At 44.2% G+C, this 8,420-nt stretch overlaps 2 non-coding genes across 2 annotated transcripts; one reads left to right on the top strand and one right to left on the bottom strand.

The window, feature by feature from the left end:
• The first annotated feature begins 877 nt into the window (after positions 1–877).
• Positions 878–950, top strand: trnaa-ugc (transfer RNA alanine (anticodon UGC)). Its single transcript has one exon. It is a non-coding gene; the product is annotated as a tRNA-Ala (tRNA).
• Positions 951–6,651: 5,701 nt separating this feature from the next.
• On the bottom strand, positions 6,652–6,725 carry trnat-agu (transfer RNA threonine (anticodon AGU)). Its single transcript has one exon. It is a non-coding gene; the product is annotated as a tRNA-Thr (tRNA).
• Between the last annotated feature and the right edge of the window lie 1,695 nt (positions 6,726–8,420).

The following is an 8,420-nucleotide window of genomic DNA, read 5'->3' as shown; positions in this document are numbered from 1 at the left end:
TGAAAAAGGGAATAAGAAGAGACCTCAAAAGCTGAGGAAGGCGCACAAGATTCTGGCAAGGAAGAAGAGAACTTTTCAGTCAACAGATCACAGCAAGAGAGAGAGAGAGAGAGACCGCACTGTAGTCACTTGGAGGGATATAGAGAGAGAGAAAGACCGCACCGTAGTCACTTGGAGGGATAGTTACATAATATAAATTGATTATTTCTCCAGTAAAATGCAGTGAGTGGAGTGCACACCCACCACGGGTGGCCTCATAAAATGAGGACAATCAGTTTTTCTTTCCTTGGTGAGAGTTTTCTGTAATCTGGGGATTTAGTTCAGTGATAGAGCGCATGTTTCGCATGTGTTGAGGTCCTGGGTTCAACTCCCAGCATCTCCCTAAATAATTTTTCACCAGAATTACCCACGGAAAGTTGAATGATGCTTTCTGAGCTCAGCGAGTTTCAACTTCTGAGGCTCCACAAGCATTAAATTGTCCGGAGCGGGACTTCATCTCACGGTCCCCTCAACAGCTCAACTCAAAGCAGCCGCCGACTGAGGGGAATGTGTGACGGTGCAATATCGAGCGAGCAGTCCCAGCTCTTGTTCCTGTTTGACGCTCTGTCATTCTTCCATCTCACTTTATGATTCAGAGGTTGGATTTCAGCCTTGTCACTGACCATTAGCGATTGGGTTTTTTTTATTTCCGCAGACTTTTTTTTTGGAAAGTTCAAATTAAAGAGGAGCAGAAACCCCGTGAACTGAAGCAGAGGTTGAACATTGTGAACACGCGGGACCGCTGGGCATCTCGATGTCCTGGAGAGACGGAGCAGAAAGCTCACGGCTTCACTTCTAAAGTGTCTGCTTGTTAATTTCTCAGTTACCTTTTGACCCGTGGGGATTTGCTCAGTGGAAGAGCGCATGCTTTGCATGTATGAGGTCCCGGGTTCAATCCCCGGCATCTCCAAACAAGTTACATTTAAAATTTTGGATTCAACTGTGAGAATATCATCTGAGATTCGCCTCACATTTCCACACAAGGAGAGACAAGAGTTTCTTCACCTCGCGAAAAACCGAACGCTCCGCACAGAATATAATTCAATGGGAGAGCGCCCACGGTGTTTGAATGGCTCCCATCTCATGGTTGAACAGCTTGCCCAGTGATCGATTATTTCCAGTTTCACAGATTGGGGGGAAGCAGCGGACCGGCGTTCCGACCACAAAGAGGGAAGAATAGTCTGGATGTTGGGAGCTTTTTCTTTTCCCAGAGTGGAGTGAGCATCTGGAATGCATTGCCAGCTGGTGCGGTGGGTGCTGACTCTCTCTGGTGCGGTGGGTGCTGACTCTCTCTGGTGCGGTGGGTGCTGACCCTCTCTGGTGTGGTGGGTGCTGACTCTCTCCGGTGCAGTGAGAGAGAGAAACTGACCTGAAATGTCCTGTTTACACAGAGTAACAAATTGGAAAATATTCCATTCCAATTGCTATTCCAAGGTGGAGTGACAGAAGATGCAGTCTCATCTCTCACTGATATTATTTCAGAGACAGACACATTATTAATCCCACTCTCAGGGACAGTGTCACACATTTAACCCTCTCTTGCATGTTGTCCCCTCTGCAATCTTGCAGCTCAGGGCCGTTCTGTATTTCTCTCAGTGACCGAGAGTTTCACTCCGATTGAAATAAACTGGGACTGTTGCTGCCTGATATTAATCCTACACGGTCCCAGCAAATACACCGACTCCCACTTTCCTCCCCCGTTTCTCCAGGATTGGTTTGAGGAATCCTCCCTCCAGTTTCGGAGTCAAACGTTACTTTATCAGTCAGGGAGCCAAGAATGAACAGAACCCATTGGGTCATTCCACAGCCTCTCACTTTATCTCTGAAAGACTCTTTCCCATCAAAAGAGCCCGAGAGAAACAGCAGGGATGGAAACCTCGAGTTTAATAGTTGGAGATTGTAAAGTCAGTCTGGATTCCAGCGTTAGGCACTGGTGGAATCCCATCTGTTTCCCATTCTGGTGCCTGTTCCTGCACTGCCTGTGGAGCCCATTCCCTCTGACCTTTCCCCCAGACCCACTTCCTTTGCTCAGACAGGTGGGAATGGAGAGATCACGGCACCCGGGGGAAGGGAGCAAAGAGCAGCCTCGTTACAGCAGCTCATCGCTCCGGGACCGTGTCCGCAGATGGGCTCAGAGATCGGCATTGAGTCCGGGGGAAGGGCAGGGGGAGTCCGGGGGATGTTTGTAAGAGGCGGAGTGGATCAGGAACTGGTCCCGGAACATGGAGTGAGAGGGGGGGAAGGGAGAGGTCATTCTCGGGCTGTGTGTGGACAGGGTGTGTCCAGGGGAAGGGAGAGAGAATGGGAAGAACCTGCTATTAAAACCATTGCTGCTTTCACTCCCCAAACCAGGAGTGAATGGTCCTGGTTTAGTTCCAGTCTCACCCTGTTTATTGTTATTGGACAGTGAAGAGTGGAAACAGAGCCGGACAGTAAGGATGTGGGGAGTTATACAAAGAGCATCTATTGCAGGCATCAGGTGAGAAGTGTGAAGGACACAATTTAAACAGCGGCTGTTTGGTTTCGGTTGAACGGTTAGTCCCATGGGAGAGGGGATGAGAAACCTGACCTGTACAAAGGTCCCTGCCCCATCGGGTAGTCCCATTCATGGATCAGTGCAGGGGTTGGGTTGTGTCTGGATGTCACTAAATTGTTGTAAAATAGCCCAACACACCTGGTGTGCAGAAGCTGAGTGCTGCAGTGGAGTCAGACACTGACACTGTTTGTATCACTGGTTTTCATTTGTGGATATTCAAAATGATCATTCGAGATATTAAACTGATCACTTTTCCATTTTCAACCTCACCGTTTCTTGAGTTAGAAGAGATCATTTTTCTTCCCACAGGCGAATCCTTGAATGATCCAGAATGAATGTGATGTTTCCTCCACCCGAGGCACAAGGAGGAGTGCAGCCAGCTCCTTCTCACACACAGGAGGTACATTATCACCCACAGAGCACAGAGACACAGACAGGTCATCAGTTCCACAGTCTCAGACAGCAGAAGTACTCAGTCCCACACTGATCCCAAGTTCCAGAGACACACTTTCAATCCAACATTCAAACAATGCGGGTGAGGCAGACACTGTTCCATTTGCCCCGAACTCAGTCCCGCTGACAGGCAGATACAAAAATCCCAGTCCAAAATCACACTCTCAGATTGAAAGGCACTGTGTCAATCTCACAATAGGGCAACATAGCTACGAATTAAATACCAGAGAGAAATCACACATGGTATCCGATTGAAAGGGACAGAATGAATCCCAATAATGTACCCGAGATTCCAATTGAATACTATCCCAGAACTCTCTCACACATGACTTTAATACATGAAATATCCATTCGAAAAGTGAACCATTTGCTACAAATTGCAAACAAATCCAAACCTCACGTACAGTATCGATTGAGAAATACTGAAAGATAGTAAACCTGAGAAACAAATTAGATTCCTGTTCAGAATGCACTCGCAGAATGAAATTTAAAGATAGAGTATCAATTCTATTAGTGCAGACTGAGATACACATTATATACCAGTCCAAAAATCTCATACAATATTAGACTGAAAGATACAGTATCAATTCCATTTCTACAGACTGATCTACACATTACAAACCAATTCAAAAATGTTCCCTTATCCGTTTGAAAGATTCATTATCATCCACAATCGTACTCACAGAGATGCAGATTTAATAGTAGTCCAAAAAGCACACAAATTATCTGATTAAAACCTCCAACATTAAATCCTAAAGTTCGTCCATATTTACAAATTAAATAAGGAGTAAAACTCTTCAAACATTAAGATATTAAAGCTAAAGTATTGAACGCAATAATGTAATCTGAGAGAATAATTACGTACAGATACAGAATGAAACTCACATTCAGATACAGTACCAGAGACACACAGACACAGAATGAATCCAACACTCACAGATACAGAAGGAATCCCAAACTCACATACAGTACTAGAGACTGACAGACACAGAGTTAATCCCACACTCTCATCAAGTACCAGGGACTGATAGGTACAGTATGAATCCCACACTAACATGCAGTATGAGTAACTGCATATTTAGGATGAATTCAACTCTCACATACAGTACTGGGGACTGTATATACAGAATGAGTCCCACACTCACATGGAGAAACAGAGACTGACAGATACCAAAAGAATCCCACACTAACACACAGTATGAGAGACTGCATATAAAGAATGAATCACAAACTCTCACACACACTGCTGACAAGATACAGAATCAATCCCAAGTTCACACACAGTATCAGAGACTGACAGATACAGAATGAATCCCACACTCACACACAGTACCAGAGTTTGAGAGATACAGAATGAATCCCACACTCTCACACAGTACCAGAGACTGACAGATACAGAATGAATCCCACACTCACACACAGTACCAGAGACTGACAGATACAGAATGAATCCCACACTCACACACAGTACCAGAGATTGAGAGATACAGAATGAATCCCACACTCGCACACTGTACCAGAGAATGACAGATACAGAATGAATCCCACATTCACACACAGTACCAGAGATTGAGAGATACAGAATGAATCCCACATTCACACACAGTACCAGAGATTGAGAGATACAGAATGAATCCCACACTCACATACTGTATCAGTGAGTGACAGATACAGAATGAATCACACACTCACATACTGTATCAGAGACTGAGAGATACAGAATGAATCCCACACTCGCACACTGTACCAGAGACTGAGAGATACAGAATGAATCCCACTAAACTATCAGAGAATCAGCACAGACCAGGGATCAGGGCCTTTACCCAGTAAACCATCAGAGAATCAGTGTCCCATGGTGTCCCGTGCGCAATCCTGTCGGAGAAAATTCAGTGCTCCCACCGCCGGGTGGTTCCATTCCCAATCAGGGAATTAACTTTAACACGAGTTATGAACTTAATAAATAATTACATGAAGCTAATTAAACCGTTCGTAGTTGAATGACTGTTTTAATCACCATTAATCAACCGATAACTTTCTCTTTCAGACTGAAGGAGATGCTGACGTGGTTACCGAGAGACAGTCAAAACTTTAATAAGATTTTTGTGCTTTGCATGTGATGAAATTTCATCATTTTACAGACTGCATCTTGAGAGTGGGATTAAAAACTCAGCGCAGCCGTTGTTAAATTTAACATTAACCGGCAATTGTCGCCGTTTATCACAGGAACGCCCGAACCGGTTCTCCGATGAAGATGAAAGTAACGCAACGGGGAACATCTGATCCAACACGAAAGGCATCGGGCTGTGATAAAAATCCCCACCGTTTTGCTTTTCCAAAATAAAGGGTGTGACATTTATCCTCTGAAAATAGAAACAGTCTGGTCTCACTCACTGCAGAAATCTCTCTGTCACAGCGAACCAGCTCTCTTACTGCGAGTGTGACCTCCCTTCGGGCCTTTCAGGGGTTTGTCTGTCAAGATGAATTGTGATTTCCCTGAAGCCAATGTTCCATTCCTTTATATGATTCATGTGCCTGATTTCCGACTGCAGGGTAAATGGTGAAATATCAGCCCTGCTCAGCCGGCAATGATCACGGTACATTTTCTTGCAGACAAAGCACACATTGAAACCCTGGAACTTTGAGGCGATGAATCCTGAGGAAAAATATAATAAGGACTCGAATCATCAAACTTTTGCGCCACCGAGACAAGCGGAAAAGCCCGATGCTAAATGTGTAATTCCATGAGCTAAACGTTGAGACTGCAGGAGCCCATATAACAGCTGTCTACTATCAGTTCACTTTTGCAAAATGAATGGTTGAAACTTGCAGGAGTGAAAATCCAACGAGCCGGTCTTCACTCTTAAACCAGCAACTGTGAAGTTAAGAGAAACGTGCCGGAGAAATACTCGATTTCAGCGCGGTGACACTGGGCCAGAGTAAAGCTCAGTTAATATGATCGCCGAGTGGCCAGAGGGTGGATTTGGAATTCCTGAGCGACCGCACTGTGCATTTTCCAGATCTGCTTGGAGCACCAATCCCTTCAATTCAGCACTTACAGGGACAATTCGATTCTCGGTTTCTTTTCCCTGAGCTTGGTGAGATCTTAAAAATTGAAAGCGACCAATATCAGAGCTAACCTCGTCACCGACATGCTCACAGATACAGAGCGGCCACACTCTGCTTCAGTGAGATGAAAGCCCAGAGCGGTTTCAAGGTCGAATGCAATTGGAAGCAAAGCTCGTTCAATGAAAGTGCAGGTCATTGAGGTGCCTTTAAAGTCCTGATTGTTTGAACTGAACTTCTTCCGAGACCGCGTGAGATTCAGGTGGAGTGATTTGGGGACTTCTTTTCTCTCTTTGCAAAAGTCTGAACCGCAGTTCAAGGATCAAAAGTCTAGTTCCAAATTAGGGCTTCTCCAGGGTATGAACCTCGAATCGAGAATTATACCCCAACCTCAACGAGCCCAGAAACAAGAACGTGTCACGGACACATTCTATGAGAGGGCTGTCTGTATGATGAAAAGGCATTTTTGAAGAGACCTCCTGATCAGTTCCATGTTGGATCCTGAACAAAACACAGCACTGTGTGCTTCTCAAATTCACTGAACACCATGAATTACACAAAGGCACCGCTGGGAGTTGAACCCAGGATCTCCTGTTTACTAGACAGGTGCTTTAACCAACTAAGCCACGGTGCCAATTCATGGTCCTGTTTCCCACCTCCTCTCATTAATATCTATCAGCTGCACGTCACATTCTGTTGTGGGTTCAGACTGTTTGATCTTTGTCTATTTCATTTGCCCGTTTCCCTGTGAATCCCGATACTGACTGCGTTTCAAGCTGTGTTTATCTTTCTGTGTCCATCAGTGCTTTGATAGACGAATGAATATTTGTGCTTCTGTTTGTTACTTTAAATAAATTCGGGATGGACAATTCTCGCTCTGACACTGAAGAACTAATTGAGCAAATTTCACAGCGAAGTGTTGTTTATTGTGGTGCTGAAACAAAAAAAATCGTAAGAGGAGCAAAGAGGGAAAACGAGAAAAACTTGTGAGTGAAATTAAGGACAACTTTCAAGGTTTTTACACGTATATTAAGAGAAAGAAGGGTGACTAAGAATAACGTGGGCCCTTAAAGACAGATGGAGGTGATATTGTAATTGAAAATCAGGAAATGGCAGAGTTGCTGATACTCACAGAAAAGCATGAGGATAATAAACCAGAGACACGAGGAAAACTGAAAATAAATCAAGGGGATTCAGTGTAAGTAAAATAATGGTATTGGAGAAAACAATTCGACTAAAGATAAACAAATCTCCAGGACCTGATGGTGACCATCCCAGGGGACTAAGGGGAATAGGTGAGGAAATTGTACATGTTTTAGTCATGATCGTTCAAAACTCTCTTGATTCAGGAATTGTTCCATGGATTGAAAAAATTGCCAATGTCATTCTGTTTTATATGAAGGGTAGGAGAGATAAAGCAGGAAATTAAAGACCTATTAGTCTGACGTCTGTTGTGGGGAAGTGACCAGAATCTGTTTTCGGGAAAGAATGACTGAGCACTTGGATAAACATGAATTGATCAGAGAGAGCCAGCATGGATTTGTAAAGTGTAAGTCAAGTCTAACGAAACTAGTTGACCTTTTTGAAGATGTAACTAACGTGGTAAATAATGGAGTGTCTATGGGTGTTATGTGTACATTGACTTCCAGAGACATTCGTTAAGGTTTAGCATCAGAGACTGTGAACAGAAATGAGAGCACGTGGAATTTATAGCAACCCATTGACATGGGGAGGGAGTTGGTTTGGAGGTAGGAGACAGAGAGTAGGGTTAATGGGTATGTACTCAAATTGACAGGATTTGATTAGTGGTGTCCCCCAGGGATCTGTATAAATGAGGCAGATAAAGGAATAGAGAGCCGGATATCCAGGTTTGTCGACGACACCAAGTTAGGTGGTGCAGTGAGTAGTGTAGATGGGAGCATAAAGTTATAAAGGGAAATTGAGAGATTCAGTGAGTTGGTAAAACTGTGTCAGATGGAGCTTACATAGAATTACATCGAATGTACATCACAGAAACAGGCAATTCGGCCCAACTAGACTATACCGGTGTTTATGCTGCAGACGAGCCTCCTCCAACCCCTCTTCATCTAACCCGATGAGCAAACCCGAATATTCCTTTCTCCTCCATGTGTTTATCCAGCTTCACCGTAAATGCATCCATGCAATTCGCATTAACTACTCCTTGTGGGAGCGAGCTGCACATTCTAACGACTCTCTGGATAAATATGTTTCTCTTGAATGCCAGATTGGATTTATTGATGACTATTATATTCATGGCCCTAAGTTCTGACGTCCCCACTCCCAAAAGTACAAACACCTTATCTACATC

The sequence above is a fragment of the Heptranchias perlo genome, unplaced genomic scaffold (assembly GCF_035084215.1).
Source record: "Heptranchias perlo isolate sHepPer1 unplaced genomic scaffold, sHepPer1.hap1 HAP1_SCAFFOLD_439, whole genome shotgun sequence".
Classification (NCBI taxonomy): domain Eukaryota; kingdom Metazoa; phylum Chordata; class Chondrichthyes; order Hexanchiformes; family Hexanchidae; genus Heptranchias; species Heptranchias perlo.
The sequence above is the reverse complement of the archived record's forward strand: the minus strand, read 5'-3'. Positions and strand labels throughout refer to the sequence as shown.